This window comes from Schistocerca americana, chromosome 3, assembly GCF_021461395.2.
Source record: "Schistocerca americana isolate TAMUIC-IGC-003095 chromosome 3, iqSchAmer2.1, whole genome shotgun sequence".
NCBI classification, from domain to species: Eukaryota; Metazoa; Arthropoda; class Insecta; order Orthoptera; family Acrididae; genus Schistocerca; species Schistocerca americana.
Window position 1 is genome coordinate 151,653,642 of NC_060121.1, and position 20,002 is coordinate 151,673,643.

Sequence of the window (20,002 nt, forward strand, 5' to 3'; positions counted from 1 at the left end):
GGCCTATCCACTGTGCCAACTTATAACTAAATCTGAGGGGGGGGGGGGGGGGCGATGGGGAGGTTCCCTTGTAAGAAGGTAGCTGCTGGAAGAAACGAAGCAATAAGTTGGTGCAACAAAGCAGCAGAGGTAGAACGGAGGACTACGGGGTCTGGGCGTGTGGTGGCTTGCTGTCTACACAGTTTCAGTCTGGATGAGGGAACGGTGTTTGGATTCGTGGGTCCCAGGACCATGGCACTGTTTGGACGGTAGTTATTAACTACAGTGAGCATCAGCTATGAGGTTAAAGGAGATCGTGCCAGTTGAACTTAGCGCAAATATTTCTAACGCAGGAAACTGCACCTTGCTTGGTCAGTTTAAATTGTTTACCGTTCTCATTTATTGCAGCTGTGGTCAGCAGTCAGTACCTGGTGTGCTCTATTTTTTATATTCTGTTCTCCTGTTAACTGATTGTATAGTATTAGTTTAAAGTGCCGGCTTTCGTCGGGGTATGTTTTGGGATATTACAAAACGTTCAAATGTGTGTGAAATCTTATGGGACTTAATTGCTAAGGTCATCAGTCTCCTAAGCTTACACACTACTTAACCTAAATTATCCTAAGGACAAACACACATACCCATGCCCGAGGGAGGACTCGAACCTCCGCCGGGATCAGCCGCACAGTCCATGGGGATATTATATTCTGAGCTTAGCTGTGATAACTGTGTGTCTTTTGTTTCATACTTTTACTGTTCCATTTTTATTGTGGTGTACTGCTTTATGCCCATTATTGTAAAATTAAGATACTCTAAGGGGCACATGATTTTACTGTGTGTTCATATTGTGTTACACGTTAAGTATCGCATTTTGGTAATATGAGTGCTGAATGCTTTACTTACGTTCTCCTTGTGCATGAACTCGGAATTGATTAATAAATAGATTTAAAAATTGTCATGGATTTACACCAACACAACCCCCAACTACTTTCCATTCCTACTGTTTCCTGCACCACACGAGAAATACTAAGATAATGCATTGCAAACACGGTTGTGATACCAGAATGCCTGCACACAAATGAATGCCTACCACTCAATGAACTAATTAGACAAACTATAAATGTTACAAAAAATGGTTCAAATGGCTCTGAGGCCTATGGGACTAAACTGCTGAGGTCATCAGTCCCCTAGAACTTACAACTACTTAAACCTAACTAACCTAAGGACATCACACACATCCATTCCTGAGGCCGGATTCGAACCTGCGACCGTAGCGGTCGCGCGGTTCCAGACTGTAGCGCCTAGATCCGCTCGGCCGAAATGTTACAGATAAATGCCACGAGGAAAGTGATACCTCCAATAAGAAGGAAAGTAGCCTGGAAACTGAGAACGAATGATGAAATGCACCAATATAGAAAACATGTGGAGAAAAGAAGACTGATGTTTTAAGACATTAGGCTGACAAAACGTATCTTCAAGTATTCCTGGGAAAATAAATTAATAAGGAACAGGATCTGAGAAGTTAAACAGATTTAGAAATACACAAAGTAAAAGCAGAAGAAACTGCAGAAGGAGATACGAGGGTCACTCCAAAAGAAATGCACACAATTTTTGTAAAAATACAGTTTTCATTCTGCATGTGTGAAAGTTTTGCAGTGTGTTGATACATCCTTCCCGCTTGTTTTCAAACTTAGTTCAACCTGTTGCCGTGAGTGGCGCCGTCACAGCATGTCTTCAACATGGCTGCTACACTTGACGTTCGTCAGAGGCAACGTGCTGTCATAGAATTCATGTGCTGTGAAAACGAGACAGTGGGAAACATCCACAAGAGGTTGAAAAAGGTGTATGGAGATGCTGCTGTCGATCGCAGTACAGTCAGTTGGTGGGCAAGCAGGTTACGTGACGAAAGCTGGCACGGCAATCTTGAGGATTGTCCTCGCAGCGGCAGGCCTCGTACTGCACACACTCCAGACAATGTGCAGAGATTTAATTGGTGACTGCTGACAGACGCATCACAGTGAACGAATTGTCACGCTACGTTGGGATAGGGGAAGGAAGTGTTTGCAGAATACTGAAAGTGTTGGTGTTAAAAAAGGTTTGTGCCATGTCAGTCAAAAAGCCATGGAAGCGATCATAAAACTCGGATGGACAACACTGAAACACCCGCCTTACAGTCCTGATCTGGCTCCATGTGAGTGTCACCTCTTTTGGACTCTCTTCGTGGAACAAGGTTTGAAGATGATGACTCCCTTGTGCACGCTGCCAAACAGTGACTCCGACAGGTTCGTCCAGAATTTTACCGTGCGGGTACACAGGCGCTGGTTCCAAGATGGCGTAAGGCAGTTGAGAGGAATGAAAATTATGTGGAGGAATGAAAATATTGGTCCTAAAGGATGTATCTACACACTGTAAAACTTTCAAACATGTAGAATGAAAGATGGATCATTAAAAAAAAAGTGTGCATTTCTTTTGGAGTGACCCTCGTATTTTCAGTAGAAAAAGACTTAAATTTATAGAAGACCGGAGCTGTAAGGCCACAGGTATGAAGTGGTTTGAAAAAAGAAGCAAGACATGGTAAACAGATAAAAGATTATTGGACGAAATGAAAAAAAAGAAAATGAGACAGAACTGAAACTGTCACTTGGTTCCTAGTTGGCTACTACGAAAGATAAAGTAAAGCGTGCCATTAACAGTTTTTAACCAAGACCTACTACGTACTGTTGCCCATTTCATAAATTTAGAAAACTGCGAAAATATTTTATGTTTTTAACTTTTTGAAACTTTAAAATTATCTTCGTATAGTTTTTGCTGAAAAATCTGAAAATGTACCGTTGCTGATCCATCCAGTTCCCGACGAGTGGGGGAATGACATTGTAATAAAGGACAAAAAGGAGAGCACACCTAAAAATCAAGATTATTACATCTTTACCCGTCACTGATTGCACGTGAACACGTCGCATATCTTCGTTACGCATGGGTAGAACTGTCCCTTCCGTCCATTCGACCGTGACTACCTGAGGAGTGGCTCGTCTTTTATCTTGAGGGTCTCGTACGGCGCGAATAAAGAAATGACAAGCGTTAACTGTCCGTTCTCCAGCCAGGCAGCGGCTTTTTGTTTCTTTTTTGCGTCTGGCGGCAGGCACCTGTCGGCGCCGCTCGGGATGGTCGCACGCACCGGGTCGTAAATATAGATGAAGCGGTCGCATGCGCAGACGCCGTAGGCTGGCCTTTGAGAGGCCGGCAGCGGACACCGGGTGACGTCAGCACAGCCAGGCCAGCGGTCCACACGACACGGACGCGTCTGCGTGTACCATCGTCGTGATACGCGCGACCCGAGAACCTTGCAACGACATAACTTCTCTCAGTCCAAAGAGTGGGTTAAGTCAGACGGTTTGTGATGTAAAACTCTAGCGTGCGGACTGAAATGCACCTGGGGGATAGGAAAATCTCCATTACTGTAATGGTCGATAACAATGTTTGTAAAAGCTCTCAACACTAACTCATAGCTGAATTACGCGATGCATGTGATCGCATATACGTAATTATTTCATTCAGCAATTGTAATTATTGTATCCTCTCCCCGATGCCATTCAATCTGTATATTGAGCAAGCAGTAAAGGAAACGAAAGAACAGTTCGGAGTAGGTATTAAAATCCATGGAGAAGAAATAAAAACTTTGAGGTTCGCCGATGACATTGTAATTCTGTCAGAGACAGCAAAGGACTTGGAAGAGCAGTTGAACGGAATGGACAGCGTCTTGAAAGGAGGATATAAGATGAATATCAACAAAAGCAAAACGAGGATAATGGAATGTAGCCGATTAAGTCGGGTGATGCTGCGGGAATTAAATTGGGAAATGAGACACTTAAAGTAGTAAAGGAGTTTTACTATTTGGGGAGCAAAATAACTGATAATGGTCAAAGTAGAGACGATATAAAATGTAGACTGGCTATGGCATGGAAAGCGTTTCTGAAGAAGAGAAATTTGTTAACATCGAGTATAGATTTAAGTGTCAGGAAGTCGTTTCTGAAAGTATTTGTATGGAGTGTAGCCATATATGGAAGTGAAACGTGTACGATAAATAGTTTGGACAATAAGAGAATAGAAGCTTTCGAAATGTGGTGCTACAGAAGAATGCTGAAGATTAGATGGGTAGATCACATAACTAATGAGGAGGTACTGAATAGAATTGGAGAGAAGAGAAATTTGTGGCACAACTTGACTAGAAGAAGGGATCAGTTGGTAGGACATGTTCTGAGGCATCAGGGGATCACCAATTTAGTAGTGGAGGCCAGCGTGGAAGGTAAAAATCGTAGAGGGAGACCAAGAGATGAATACACTAAGCAGATTCAGGAGGATGTAGGCTGCAGTAGGTACTGTGAGATGAAGAGGCTTGCACAGGATAGAGTAGCATGGAGAGCTGCATCAAACCAGTCTCAGGCCTCAAGACCACAACAACAACAACAACAATTGCAATTAATAAAGACATTTCTTTTGAGCTATAATCAAGTAAAACACTTACGTTCCGGAAGCTGTCGAAATTTTACTTAAGCTGTTCCACATACAACTTTATTATTGAGCACTTAGTTATCAGTCCGTTGATCGTAATAGTGTAGCTGCTGTCATTAAAACTCTTTTATTTAATGAAATGCGATAAAATTACGAGACCTAGAGAGTGTGTATTACCTAACATTAATATGTAAATGTTATTTGCATTAGCCTTGACTTATCTCAACTGACACCTCCTTTCCTCTACTTCTGGAAGAACAATTTTCTATTTTCAAAAATAATTTGTTTGAAAGGTTATTGGTCTCAAAAAAATCTCGCATTTTGGTTTGTCTTCCGTAAAACTCAGTAATATTTGAATAATGAATCTATTTTCTTACAAGTCTATATCCTAGGCTTCTAAAAATATATATTTTGTCGAGCTTAATGTGCTAATTATAAAATTGTCTCCATGAAATTTACGTTTTGCGAAAATTCTCAAGGGAAATAAATTGAGTGTTGCGATAAGAAATGATAAGTCCTCAAAGGTACATGTATCACAATGGAACAACCGAAATAAAATGTTCAAAAGGACCTACGTTCTGTATTTTAATTTAAAAAACCTACCTGTTACCAACTGTTCGTCTAAAATTGTGAGCCATATGCTTGTGACTATTACAGCGCCATCTATCACAAAGCGAAAAAAGTGGTCCAACTAACACATTCATATTTCTTTACGTACTACACGAATATGTAATAAAAATGGGGGTTCCTATTTTTAAAAAACGCAGTTGATATCCGTTTGACCTATGGCAGCGCCTTCTAGCGGGCCAACCGTAACGCCATCTGGTTTCCCCCTTCAAGCTAGACAAGTTTCCGTCTTTGTAGTTTTTTAGTTTGGCGCTTGTTCCGTGAGATATTTGGCCCGGTCACCATCAATGGACCACCCTGTATAGTCGTTGCCGAACACAGCGCAGTATTCTGCCTGTTTACATATCTCTGTATTTGAATACGCAGCCAAGCGGGATTAGCCAAGCGGCCTAAGGCGCTGCAGTCATGGACTGTGCGGCTGGTCCCGGCGGAGGTGAACACCAACTCAAAGGAAGGCCTCGGCGCTTGTTGGTGACGTCACGTCAGCTAGGCACGGCGAACGCCGAGTCTGTTGCAGACAGAAACGCCTGGGCGTGCCTATCACTATAAATCTCTTATTTTTGGACAAAATGTTTGGTATTGTTTTGGATTCTGTAGTTTTATTTAGATGAAAAATTTTCTTACTATCGTAAAGCTACAAATGAAGATCATAGTTCTGTATTACTGAATCCTGTCGAAACAAACGAAGATCAATATGAGAAGATGCTTTGCCCCATTGCAAGCTTCGGAAATTTTACATTCAAGTAACTATATTTACTTGATCCATTTTGTTATCGAAACTTACCCCAACCCCCTTACAATGAAATCGTTTCTTTTATTTATTTATTTATTTTCGTTTGACATCGTCACTGGGAATGTGAACAAATTTACATGTGTAAATGTCCAACTGTTGCCAGTCATTAGATTACAGTCGTTTTCGACGAAAGGAATTATAAACAGGAAACAAAATAGCTTCATACATCGAAAATACTGCTGAGCTTAAACTTTTTTTAAAGAAGCACATTAGAAAAGATAAATATTCCCCTCCCTCAACTGAAAGGAGAAACGTTATAAGACAAAAAAATTTATTTGATGAAATAAGTATATCTCTTTTGCCTCTTCTTCTGTCCCCCCCCCCCCCCCCCCCACGCCGGCCACGGTGGTCTAGCGGTTCTAGGCGCTCAGTCCGGAACCGCGCGACTGCTACGGTCGCAGGTTCGAATCCTGCCTCGGGCATGGATGTATGTGATGTCCTTAGGTTAGTTAGGTTTAAGTAGTTCTAAGTTCTAGGGGACTGATGACCGCAGATGTTAAGTCCCATAGTGCTCAGAGCCATTTGAACCATTTTTTTTGTCCCCCACCCCCTGCCCCAACTTGTACAATCGCAAGATATTTCATTAACATTCAGTGCTCCTCACCCCATAGTCAACCAAGATACCTAAAGAAGAGCAGCAATATGTTCACAGTTTCTTGTAAAAGCAACCCAGTACAAACGTAACTTCGTCAGATTTACAAATAAAGAAACACGAATTCTGTTGCTGCTGGACCATGAAGTTGTTTTTGTGTGTCAATTCTTAAAACAGGTGGAAATTTTAAGTTCAGGAGTACACTATTTTTTAAGAAGCGTAATGAACTGCACAATTAATTGATTGGCCGGCCGGAGGGGCGGTGCGGTTCTAGGCGCTACAGTCTGGAACCGAGCGACCGCTACGGTCGCAGGTTCGAATCCTGCCTCGGGCATGGATGTGTGTAATGTCCTTAGGTTCGTTAGGTTTAATTAGTTCAAAGTTCTAGGCGACTGATGACCTCAGAAGTTAAGTCGCATAGTGCTCAGAGCCATTTGAACCATTTTGAATTAATTGATTGCAGAAATCTCTCAGAACAATGTATGTTGGTCAACTACCGCCAATAGTTTCACATTTTCCTGTGTCAGAGAGGGAGACACCACCATTATGAGTATGCCTGCAACAGACCTGGCGTTCGCCGTGCCTGGCTGACGTGACGTCACCAACAAGCGCCGAGGCCTTCCTTTGAGTCGGTGTTGCGGAGGTTCGAGTCCTCCTTCGGGCATAGGTGAGTGTGTTTGTCCTTAGGACAATTTAGGTTAAGTAGTGTGTAAGCTTAGGGACTGATAACCTTAGCAGTTAAGCCCCATAAGATTTCACACACATCTGAACACTTTTTTTGAATACGCATGCCTATACCAGTTTCTTCGGCGCTTCAGTGTGGTTCTACTGGGCGGAGACTAAAGGCATTCCACTGGCGTCACTGCGAGACCTAAGCTAAGCCAGCAGACCGCCGTGGCGTCCCAGTGCGGTAGGGCCCCAAGCGAGGCCCCGCTCTGCAGTGTAAACACCGGACGGCGAGTGCCGGCAATAAGGCTGTCTCGGAGGACGAAACAAATAAATCGAGCAAAATAAAATTCGCTCTCCGCTCGTTAAACGATCAGGGGAACGGCTGCTGCAGGAAGCTGTCGGCATAGTGAGGGAGTGTGGCAGTAAAGGAGACGTCTGGAGGCCATAAAGCGCAGCGCTCGGCTGTCCGGCGTGCCCGGTGTCTGCTGTCTGATGGGGCCCGGCTACTCGACACGTGTCCCACTCCACTGGACGCTCTTTTTGTCGGCGGGCGGCCGCCTCCCGAGAGGTTTTACGCCTCGTCAACAACCCGGCCATTACGCCGGCAGAAAGGAGACGCGCTTTTACCGTCCCCTCTCTCTTTTTGCCCCGACCGCCTCTGTCTTCTGGCGGAGGCGGGCCGAAGGGTACCGGAGGGTGACGAAACGTTTAGTGTCCGGGGGGAGCTCGTGCGAGCAGCTTGCAGTCAGCTGCAGCTCTGTGACAGCCTCTAGACGGGAACGTTAAACCTCTCCGGTCCTAGACCGGTGGCGTTCACTCATTCATCTTTCAGCACACAAAGTGAGGGTGTAGCGACTAGGCTGAAGCAACCGGGTAGCCTGCATGAAAAATACTAGCGCCAAAACCCATACGAAAGGAGCCGTACACAATCACAAACAACACAACAAAAAATGATGATGGAGAATGTGCTGGCCAGAGCAGCAGTAGAACATTTTCTGTATCCAGAAAGGCCCGTACAGGACCTGCAACATGCAGTCGTGCATTATCCTGCTGAAATGTAGGGTTTCGCAGGGATCGAATGAAGGGTAGAGCCACGGGTCGTAACACATCTGAAGTGTAACGTCCACTGTTCAAAGTGCCGTCAATGCGAACAAGAGGTGACCGAGACGTGTAACCAATGGCACCCCATACCATCACGCCGGGTGATACCCCAGTATGGCGATGACGAACGCAACCTGGATTCATCCGAAAAAATGACGTCTTGCCATTAGTGCAACCAGGTTCGTCGTTGAGTACACCGTCGCAGGCGCTCCTGTCTGTGATGCAGCGTCAAGGGTAACCGCAGTAATAGTCTCCGAGCTGATAGTCCATGCTGATGCAAACGTCGTCGAACTGTTCGTGCAGATTGTTGGTGTCTTGCAAACGCCGGCTAGGGTGGCCGAGCGGTTCTAGGCGCTACAGTCTGGAACCACGGGACCGCGATCGCGACCGCACGGAGAGAAGAAATGCCTACTGGAATTTGGCTAAGCAAGCACTGTTACATACATCAAATCGGTAATTTTTTTTAAATAAATCGGTTTTGCAAAAATATGTCATTTTGTAGCTCATATGTTTCTGAAGAGTTTGATATACGAGGGCAGTTCAATAAGTAATGCAACACATTTTTTTCTGAAACAGGGGTTGTTTTATTCAGCATTGAAATACACCAGGTTATTCCCCAATCTTTTAGCTACACAACACTATTTTTCAACGTAATCTCCATTCAATGCTACGGCCTTACGCCACCTTGAAATGAGGGCCTGTATGCCTGCACGGTACCATTCCACTGGTCGATGTCGGAGCCAACGTCGTACTGCATCAATAACTTCTTCATCATCCGCGTAGTGCCTCCCACGGATTGCGTCCTTCATTGGGCCAAACATATGGAAATCCGACGGTGCGAGATCGGGGCTGTAGGGTGCATGAGGAAGAACAGTCCACTGAAGTTTTGTGAGCTCCTCTCGGGTGCGAAGACTTGTGTGTGGTCTTGCGTTGTCATGAAGAAGGAGAAGTTCGATCAGATTTTTGTGCCTACGAACACGCTGAAGTCGTTTCTTCAATTTCTGAAGAGTAGCACAATACACTTCAGAGTTGATCGTTTGACCATGGGGAAGGACATCGAACAGAATAACCCCTTCAGCGTCCCAGAAGACTGCAACCATGACTTTACCGGCTGAGGGTATGGCTTTAAACTTTTTCTTGGTAGAGGAGTGGGTGTGGCGCCACTCCATTGATTGCCGTTTTGTTTCAGGTTCGAAGTGATGAACCCATGTTTCATCGCGTGTAACAATCTTTGACAAGAAATTGTCACCCTCAGCCACATGACGAGCAAGCAATTCCGCACAGATGGTTCTCCTTTGCTCTTTATGGTGTTCGGTTAGACAACGAGGGACCCAGCGGGAACAAACCTTTGAATATCCCAACTGGTGAACAATTGTGACAGCACTACCAACAGAGATGTCAAGTTGAGCACTGAGTTGTTTGATGGTGATCCGTCGATCATCTCGAACGAGTGTGTTCGCACGCTCCGCCATTGCAGGAGTCACAGCTGTGCACGGCCGGCCCGCACGCGGGAGATCAGACAGTCTTGCTTGACCTTGCGGCGATGATGACACACGCTTTGCCCAACGACTCACCGTGCTTTTGTCCACTGCCAGATCACCGTAGACATTCTGCAAGCGCCTACGAATATCTGAGATGCCCTGGTTTTCCGCCAAAAGAAACTCGATCACTGCCCGTTGTTTGCAACGCACATCCGTTACAGACGTCATTTTAACAGCTCCGTACAGCGCTGCCACCTGTCGGAAGTCAATGAAACTATACGAGACGAAGCGGGAATGTTTGAAAATATTCCACAAGAAATTTCCGGTTTTTTCAACCAAAATTGGCCGAGAAAAAAAATGTGTTGCATTACTTATTGAACTGCCCTCGTACTATCTTTTTTCCAGCATCCCTGCAAGTTTGTATCGTCGTCATGGAAACATCGTGCATAATGACAATCATAAACCCGATTGCAACTCCATCTCCACTACCCGCCCTGATATAAAATTCCTTATTTCCTTTAACATTGCTCTGGTGCAATCTGACACATCTTCAAAAATAAAACAAAACATTCCCGTTTAAAATCTGAACTAACCAATGCCAACCACCCTCCAAATACTTTCACAATTAAAATAGAAAAAAACCTACGTTCCACTCTACAGTGAGAAAATACACTATTTTCCACCCTCCGATCTTACTTATTTGCCGGCCATTCATTCGAGATGCCCACTGCTCTAGCAATCTCACACGCCTTAACCTTTCTGTCATCCATCACTATATCATGGATTTTATCAATGATTTCTGGAGCCGTAACCTCCACAGGGCATCCAGAACGTTCAGCGTCACTTGTGCCCATACGGCCACTCCGAAAATTTTGAAACCACTTATAAACTGTTCTAATCGAAGGTGCAGAGTCACCGTAATGGCCGGCCGGTGAGGCGGAGCGGTTCTAGGCGCTTCAGTCTGGAACCGCGTGACCGCTACGGTCGCAGGTTCGAATCCTGCCTCGGGCATGGATGTGTGTGACGTTCTTACGTTAGATAGGTTTAAGTAGTTCTAACCTCAGATGTTAAGTCCCAAAGTGCTCTGAGCCATTCGAACCATTCTTACTCCTTTTCTGTTTGCTACCATCACTCCCACTATCTTCCTTTTGTTTTCCACAATATTAATAAGAAACCGACGCAACTGTATTGATACACATTTATTATGTACGACCAGTTTCGCTCAAACGAACATCAGGTTACAGTGCCAACAGTCTTCAAAAGAAATCTCCACAAAGTCGTGTCAATATTATGACTTAAGAAGTACAGTATCTTACCTAACATTATGGGTAAATTCTGAAACATGACGATCATATTAAAACTCAGTCGATGCTTGCTGTCAACAATAAACGGTCGTGATACAAGAAATGTGTACCGAGACAGTTGTGGTGGTTTCTTATTAATAGTAACAACAATCAGCTGGGGAGCTCAATACGGCCGAAGTTATTTCCCGTCTGCCTCACCAGGCAAAACGTGTAGTTCAATGGGCAAAACTTGTCCAGTGTTCCCAGCATGTCATGTTGCTGCAGGAGATATCCTTCTTGAGAATGAGATAATTAGCGCATTTGTCATGATTAAAACTGGCCAGTGGGTACGTGTTACAGATTTTCTGCCGATTCCGTCGAATGGACGAATGAATCTGCCTCTGGTGCACAATCTGCCGGTAAAGAACAGCAACCCACACGTGCCCTCGGCCAGTTAATTATTTAGTTAGCATCACTTCGCCGCAATGTCAGTACTTCAACGATGTGGGCGGCTACATAACCAGTTACACTGTTTGGCGTCTGTGTCGGTACAGCTGGCAGCCACATGTACCGCACACCACCGAAACAATGAAATTGTGATGTAACCGCTGGCAAACTCCTTTGGCCAACGGCGCTCGCTCAATCTAGTGACCACCTTCTTTCTGGGCTCCTGTATCATTATTTATAGGATCGCTGACGACTGGTCGACCATGTGGATGTTATAGATAGATTTTTCTTGGCAAACTCCGCGCGAGCGTAGCATCTGTCCCGGCCTTCGGAGAAAAGGTCTAAAGGAACGGCATCCGGAATGTTTTCTGTGGAACTGTCAGGAAAGTGTTCGCATGACTATCCATCCACAACTCGGTGAGTTGTCCCGCAAATATACTAGAGTGGAGGGGAAGCCGTAATGTAGCGCTTCGGAACCCTGACAAACTCTTCTCTAGCTTTCAAATTACGGTTATGTTTCCCGTGCAGCAAACATAGAGCATAAAAAAAAGAAGGGAAAAGTCCGCTTAGCAGCACAGTGTAACGTCCCATCAAGTTTCGCGTAACTCGGATGGGCAGCTAATTAGATTAATACGAGGTGTGGCTAGAAAAAAACCGGACTAGTACTGGTGAAACAATAAAACGAATGCAATAAGGCTGAAAGTCGCGTGGCCTGTCACGTGACTCTCGCTCCGCCTACTGCTCGAGTTTCATTTGCCTCCTGCACTCAGTCTGCCCGTGGCGTCTGTTTTAAGTAGTTGACGTTTTGTCTGTGCGTCGGAAAATGTTGAGTGTACAGAAAGAACAGCGTGTTAACATCAAATTTTGTTTCAAACTAGGAAAATCTGCAAGTGAAACGTCTGTAATGTTACAACAAGTGTACGGCGATGATTGTTTATCGCGAACACAAGTGTTTGAGTGGTTTAAACGATTTAAAGATGGCCGCGAAGACACCAGTGATGACACTCGCACTGGCAGACCATTGTCACCAAAAACTGATGCAAACATTGAAAAAATCGGTAAACTTGTTCGACAAGATCGCCGTTTAACAATCAGAGCAGTGTCTGAGTTAACAGGAGTTGACAAGGAAAGTGTTAGGCAGATTCTTCATGAAAGTTTCAACATGAACAAAGTGTGTTCAAAAATAGTTCCAAAGTGTCTCACAATTGAACAGAAGGAACGCCGAAGAATGATTTGTTCTGACATCCTGGAAAACATTGAAAGTGATCCCACCTTCTTACAAAATGTTATTACTTGCGATGAATCGTGGTTTTTTACTTACGATCCCGAAACTAAACGCCAATCGATGCATTGGAAAACTCCTGGTTCTCCACAACAAAAAAAAAGCACGAATGTCAAAATCGAAATTCAAGGCAATGATGATTGTTTTTTTTGAGATCAGAGGGATTGTGCACATTGATTGGGTACCAGAGGGACAAACAGTGAATCAGCATTACTACATTAGCGTCCTGGCTACCCTACGTGAGCGATTACGGAGAAAACGGAACGATTTGTGGAGAAAAAAGTCATGGATCCTTCACCAAGACAATGCCCCAGCTCACAGTGCGTTGTCAGTGAAGACGTTTTTGGCAAAACACAACATTCCCATCTTAGATCATCCACCCTACTCACCTGATTTGGCCCCCTGTGACTTTTTTCTTTTCCCTAAAGTCAAGTCAGCTTTGAAAGGAACTAGATTTGGGACTGCTGAAGCAGTAAAAGAAAAAGCGACGGAAGTAATGTATGGACTTACCGAAAATGATCTGCAGCATTGCTATGAACAGTGGAAAATTCGTATGGAGCGGTGTAGAGACCGAGGAGGAGAGTACATTGAAGGAGATAACATGAAATTGTAAATAATTGTAAATAAATGTTTTTTCCAGCATCAGTCCGGTTTTTTTCTAGCCGCACCTCGTATATACGTTGTGTAATAAAAACAGGTATGGCCAAACTTTCAGGACAAACTCCAGACACGGAGCAGACGAAAATATGTTACTATTTTACTATTTTGTAGTGATTCTCCAGCAGAAAGAGGTTCCAACTCAATGGTCTGGAGATGACCACAGTAGTGGTCGAAACCGTTCACCTTAATAAATAAATCGTAATCAAGACTGCTTTTAATAGTAAATATTTGTAACACATTGATCACTGTCACTCCCATAATGTAATCAAAAGTAATGAAAATATTTTATTTGGACTTGGGATTCAGGAAGCCGCAATTCCGTTTTTGAACTCTTTTTCTAGAACACTTTACCGTACATTAGTCGTGGAAGACATAAAGGAGCAGATCATACCAGTATTTAAAAATACCCGCCGAAAGAGCGTACTCGTGCGGAGTTTGAATGACATCCGACAAAATATTCCGGGTGCTTCAGGTCTGTGGCAGCCGGTGTAAGATGTACAGAAGATCAGGAAGATGATTTCTTTTCAGTAAGATTGTCATTTTCTGACAACCATTGATGGTGTGCTCAGTTAATGTTAAATACTTTTTTTGATACCAATATTTTATTCGCATTTAAAATTTATACAATTTATGGATGCGTACGTATTAAATGAGCTGGAAAACTACACGGATTTTCCCCATAAAATTAATTTTGCTGGGGACTGTGGATCTACCGAAGTCTCGCCGAAATACAGATCATTTTACGAACTACCAGCATGCTGGAGTGGCTGTGGGTCACCAACTTATGTTAATCAGTGCAACGAAAAGTCAGTGAAAAGCTGCACATTTCACGTTAGTTTTTTTTGTTTTGTTTTTGTTTTTTCCCCATTTGATGACTAGTTTCGGACATAGACCCATTCGCTGTAACTATTGCTTGCACGTTTCTGACGTGGTTTTCACATTTTCGAAAATACTGTTTTTGACTATGTTACGATGGCTTGGAAATGGGTCTCGCCCCGAAACTAGTCATCGTCCGAATGAAAAAAAAAAAATACCGTAAAATTTACAACTTTTGTGTGGTTTTTCGTTGCGCTGTCAAATCATTTTGACACTCGCCATGAGTATTAAAAAAAGGTCCATGATGGTACGGTCAGTTAAAACGAAAAAGAGGCGTTCAGTTCAAATTTGATTCGCGGCCACGGTGGCAAGTAGGATGACCTATTTTTCTCGGTGTCCTCAAGCGGCGAATCTAAGAGACTAGAACCCTGCATGACTCCAAAAAGCAGAAGGAGAGGTCAGCGCAGCCTCCTTTGGAAGGTTACTAGTGGATGCACATCACGTTTAAATAAAACTAAAAGCTACTCTTATGCGGCCTCTCGTATCGTCCGTTTGTTTCTGGATTGTTCGTGAGATTGGTGCGGAAGCCTGCCGCCATTATATACAAATTTCCTTTTCCTGACGGACACACGTCCAAATCGTCCGATCAAAACTCTGGCATCTCTCCCCCCACATCTACCACAGCTGGCGACTCACCTCCAACTGCGCAACGTTACGCGGTGTTCCCATACTGCGTAACGTTACACGCTGTTCCCATACAACTGCCCAACACCTACAATACCGAATATTCCAACAATGCCAACCAGCCACAGGCTGCACACAGCACAGTCAGTGATTTTCATACAGAGCGCTACGTGGAGAACGGCTGACACTAACTTTATCTGGCGGGCCTGACTGGCTAACTTCAATGCCAATTAAATCGGAAACGGCGCAACATATCGATTTCTTTGTGAACAATAATGTCTCATCAAAATACGCCCTGCAGCATCCTCACAAGTTTTTCAGACTTCATGCCTCTTTGTGACTTGTCCCAGTGTCTGGGGCTTTCTGCAAACACTTCCCGGCTGAAACACCTGCTATAGGTACTGTTTGCAGACGTTGTCAATGTCAGAGAGACAAAAAGATCTCTCAGGTAAGGTATTATTCATCTGAAGACAGCGGCAGGAAGTTACAAATGTTCAAATGTGTGTGAGATCTTATGAGACACAACTGCTAAGGTCAGCAGTCCCTAAGCTTACAAACTACTTAACCTAAATTACCCTAAGAACGAACACACACACCCATGCCCGAGGGAGGACTCGAACCTCCGCCGGGACCAGCCGAGGAAGTTACAGTAAGGGCAGCTATCTCTTTAACGTGATTATATTGAGACAAATTTAACGGTGATTAATATGGTGAAAAACTTATTAATTGCCCAAGACTGTATAAAACAGATGCCACAACAGCATCAATGTTGTTTGCAAAAACCGATTTTTGTCGTGCATCATGAAATTAATCGCTGACAGAGGCACGGTTACAAGGAAATTCTACAGTTCGATTGTGAACAGTCTTTGTAAAGGCTTGTGACTGCAAAAAATGGAACGATGCGAATCGAGGCATTATTGCTGAATTAGGACTTTGCGAAAATCTGGAAGTATCATGCGGTTTGGTCGAGTATCGAGAGCGGTGCAAGAAGTATGGGCCACCGCAGAAATACTGCAGAGAAAAGCGGTACCACGAGACGCCAATGAGGGATTATGAAGATCCGTGCCTCCCCTAGTTCCGGGGCGTCACCGCCAAGTCTCTGCTGTGAAACAGCGTCACCAGAGGCCAGGAGGGCAGTTCTGCTCGAGGTCTCATCCTGCCCACTTCCAGGAGCTTCCTGTCGGAGGACCGTGATTGTGCTGCCTGTTCGCCGTGACACAGCCCGTGTCAACCGTCGGGGAGTGAAGAGACTTCCGTCTCCTATGAACTGTGCTTACGAACCAACGCTATCACAACTGTGTCACAAGTGTCTACGAACTTGTGTTTTCTAGTGACTGTAGTGAGGCCACAGTATAGCCATTTTGAACTTGTATTAGTCATTCAGTAATGAAGGCTCATTTAGTGTGGTCTGAACCACAAGTGCAGTTTCATAGTTACAGCCGAGCCTGGCGAGCAAAGGTAAGTTTTATTGTAATTAGTGAAGTATTACACAACTGACCATTAAAATTGCTACACCACAAAGATGACGTGCTACAGTCGCGAAATTTAACAGACAGGAAGAAGATGCTGTGATATGCAAATGAGTAGCTTTTCAGAGCATTCACACAAGATTGGCGCCGGTGGCGACACCTACAACGTGCTGACATGAGGAAAGTTTCCAACCGATTTCTCATACACAAACAGCAGTTGACCGGCGTTGACTCGTGAAACGTTTTGTGATGCCTCGTGAAAGGAGGAGAAATCCGTACCATCACGTTTCCGACTTTGATAAGGGTCGGATTGTAGCCTGTCGCGATTGCGGTTTATCGTATCGCGACATTGCTGCTCGCGTTGGTCGAGATCCAATTACTGTTAGCAGAATATGGAATCTGTGGGTTCAGGAGGGTAATACGGAACGCAGTGCTGGATCCCAACGGCTTCGTATCACTAGCAGTCGAGATGACAGGCATCTTATTCGCATGGCTGTAACAGATCGTGCAGCCACGTCTCGATCGCTGAGTCAACAGATGGGGACGTTTGCAAGACAACCATCTGCACAGTTCGACGACGTTTGCGGCAGCATGGACTATCAGCTCGGAGACGACGGCTGCGGTTACCCTTGACGCTACACCACAGACAGGAGCGCCTGCGATGGTGTACTCAACGACGAACCTGGGTGCACGAATGGCAAAACGTCATTTTTTCGGATGAATCCTGGTTCTGTTTACAGCATCATGATGGTCGCATCCCTGTTTGGCGACATCGCGGTGGACGCACATTGGAAGCGTGTATTCGTCATCGCCATACTGGCATATCACCTGGCGTGATGGTATGGGGTGCCATTGGTTACTCGTCTCGGTCACCTCTTGTTCGCATCTACGGCCGTTTGAACAGTGGACGTTACATTTCAGATGTGTTACGACCCGTGGCTCTACCCTTCTCTCGATCCCTGCGAAACCCTAAATTTCAGCAGGATAATGCATGACCGCATGTTGCAGGTCCTGTACGGGCCTTTCTGGATACAGAAAATGTTGGACTGCTGCCCTGGCCAGCACATTCTCCAGATCTCTCAGCAATTGGAAACGTCTGGTCAATGGTGGCCAGGCACCTGGCTCGTTACAATACGCCAGTCAGTACTCTTGATGAACTGTGGTATCGTGTTGAAGCTGCATGGGCAGCTGTACCTGTACACGCCAATCAAGCTCTGTTTGGCTCAATGCGCAGGCGTATCAAGGCCGTTATCATAGCCAGAGGCGGTTGTTCTGGGTACTGATTTCTCAGGATCTATGCACCCAAATTGCGTGAAAATGTAATGACATGTCAGTTCTAGTATAATATATTCGTCCAATGAATACCCGTTTATCATCTGCATTTCTTCTTGGTGTAGCAGTTTTAATGGCCAGTACTGTACTTATTCAGTGCTTATTACCAGCTACCTCTGTGTTCAAGAAGCATCAGCATTACAGAACTGTTTCGTCAAACGCTCACAGCAAACTAACTACTCTGACGTTTATGGGTTGCCACTGCTTCGACAATAACAAATGAGAAATTTTAAAACGATAGAAATGTGACATCGACATGGCGCCATCCTAAAGCTTAAAAAAGGCGAGCGCCGTGGCCCGAGGCAGGGGTTCGAGCGCAGTGAGTAGAGCGGCCGGATTATTGATCGGCAGGTGAGAGGAGCAGAGCCGGTGTCGCCGCAGACGCGTCTCCGGGGTGCTTACCGGGACGAAACGCGAGACGCTGAATGGCGGCGCCGCGCGCATTCCTCGCGCTCCGGACTCGGGTTTCAGCGGCACGCACGCGCTTTCGCACTGTCTGCCACAGCTCACTCCGCTGTGCTCCCCCGACTGCGTCCGTCCGCGTCCGAGGCTGGTTGCAGAATCGGCAACGGGCAAACTCACTCACACGCCAGGCAGCTTCTGAACCCAACAACTGTCACCACATAACGGTAATGTCTGTCGCAGCGGATTAGTTGTGTGACATGTTCTCGGCGCACTTGTCACGTTAAGTCTCAGGTGACAATGCGAGCTTCCGCAAATATCCACCACTGCAACCGCCAGAAAAGCAGCTGACTCTCGAAGACATGAAGTATTGTGCCCACTGTGATTACACTGGAGCCAAAGATGAAACGTCACTCGCAGAGTATTTGTTTCCATAATGTATATGGCACAGGACATCTCAAGTAACTGCCCTTAACAACACACACTCTTTTCCGTGATAAATATCCAACCTGACACATAATTGTTTAGAGGTTTCATTGACGTTAGCTGCATCTGAGTACGAAATGTATCGACGGTACAGATGAAAATTTGGGCCGGAACGGCACTCGAACACGGATTCCCCACTTTACGCGAGTGGTCACCTTAACTGCCTCGGCATCTGACCATGCTCCCCTCCCTCCTCCCCTCCCCTCCCCTCTCCTCCCCTCACATCTCCTCTCGTCCTCTCCTCTCCTCTGCTCTGCTCACCTCTCGTCCTCTCCTCTCTTCTTATCTCCTCTTCTACTCATCTCTCCAGTCCTCGCCTCTCATCTCGTCTCGTCTCCTCTCCTCATATCTCCTCTCATCTCATCTCCTCTCTTCTCGTCTCCCCTCTCCTCCTCTCGACTCCCCTCATTATATCGCCTCTAGTCCTCTCCTCTTGCCTGCCCTCATCATATCTCCTTTCCTCTCCAGTCCTCTTGCCTCACCTCATCATATCTCCCCTCATCTCCTTTAATCTCATCTCCTCTAATCTGCTCTCCTCTAATCTTCTCACCTCACCTATCCTCACCTCTCCTCTCCTCACCTCACCTCTCTTCTCCTCTCATCATATCCCCTCCTCTTCTCTTCTCTCCTTCTATCCCCTCTGCCCTCTCCTCTCGTGTCCTTTCCAATACCCTCTCCTCACATCTCCTCTCATCTCACCTCTCCTCTCCTCTCCTCTCCTCTCCTCTCCTCTCCTCTCCTCTCCTCTCCTCTCCTCTCCTCTCCAATCCTCTCCTCACATCTACAAGAATCTCCTCTCCTCTACTCTCCAGTCCTCTCCTATCTCCTCTCCTCATATCTCCTCTCCTCACTCCCCCCCACCCTCTCCACCCAAATTCCCAGACTGCCATACACTACTCACGTTAACATCACTTACCCATGAACCCCTTATTCGCGCATATTCCTGTAAGAGATCGGTCATGGTGTGCACCTGCATTGGAAGAAAGGTAGCAGTGTGCACTCACCTGTTACCACTGACAGATTTCACACCCCAGATGCTGTTAATGTCAATGAAACCATTGAACAATTAGTTATAGGCCGCTGGATCAAACAGAGCGTCCGTTCTCTCGGAAGAGCTACACAATAAGGTGAGTGTGACACACATAACACACACACAAACACAACACACACACACACACACACACACACACACACAAACTTCTAATGTTTATCTGACAACTGAAAACATTCTCCCAAAAATGAGTTAAAGTAGTCGCAACCCACGGTCAGGATGTTTCCCTCATTTATTAGGTGCGTGAATGAACTAGAAGCCTACTCCCACAGATTACCAGTTAGAATTTCCTCTGCCCCAACTTGTTGGGACATTTTACTTAAAAGAACCACGACTTAAACT

The 20,002-nt window shown here is 45.3% G+C and overlaps 1 long non-coding RNA gene across 1 annotated transcript in view; it reads right to left on the reverse strand.

Moving 5' to 3' along the window:
* Positions 1 to 20,002, reverse strand: part of LOC124606807 — a 738,984-nt gene that overhangs the window by 531,079 nt on the left and 187,903 nt on the right. The window lies entirely within an intron of this gene.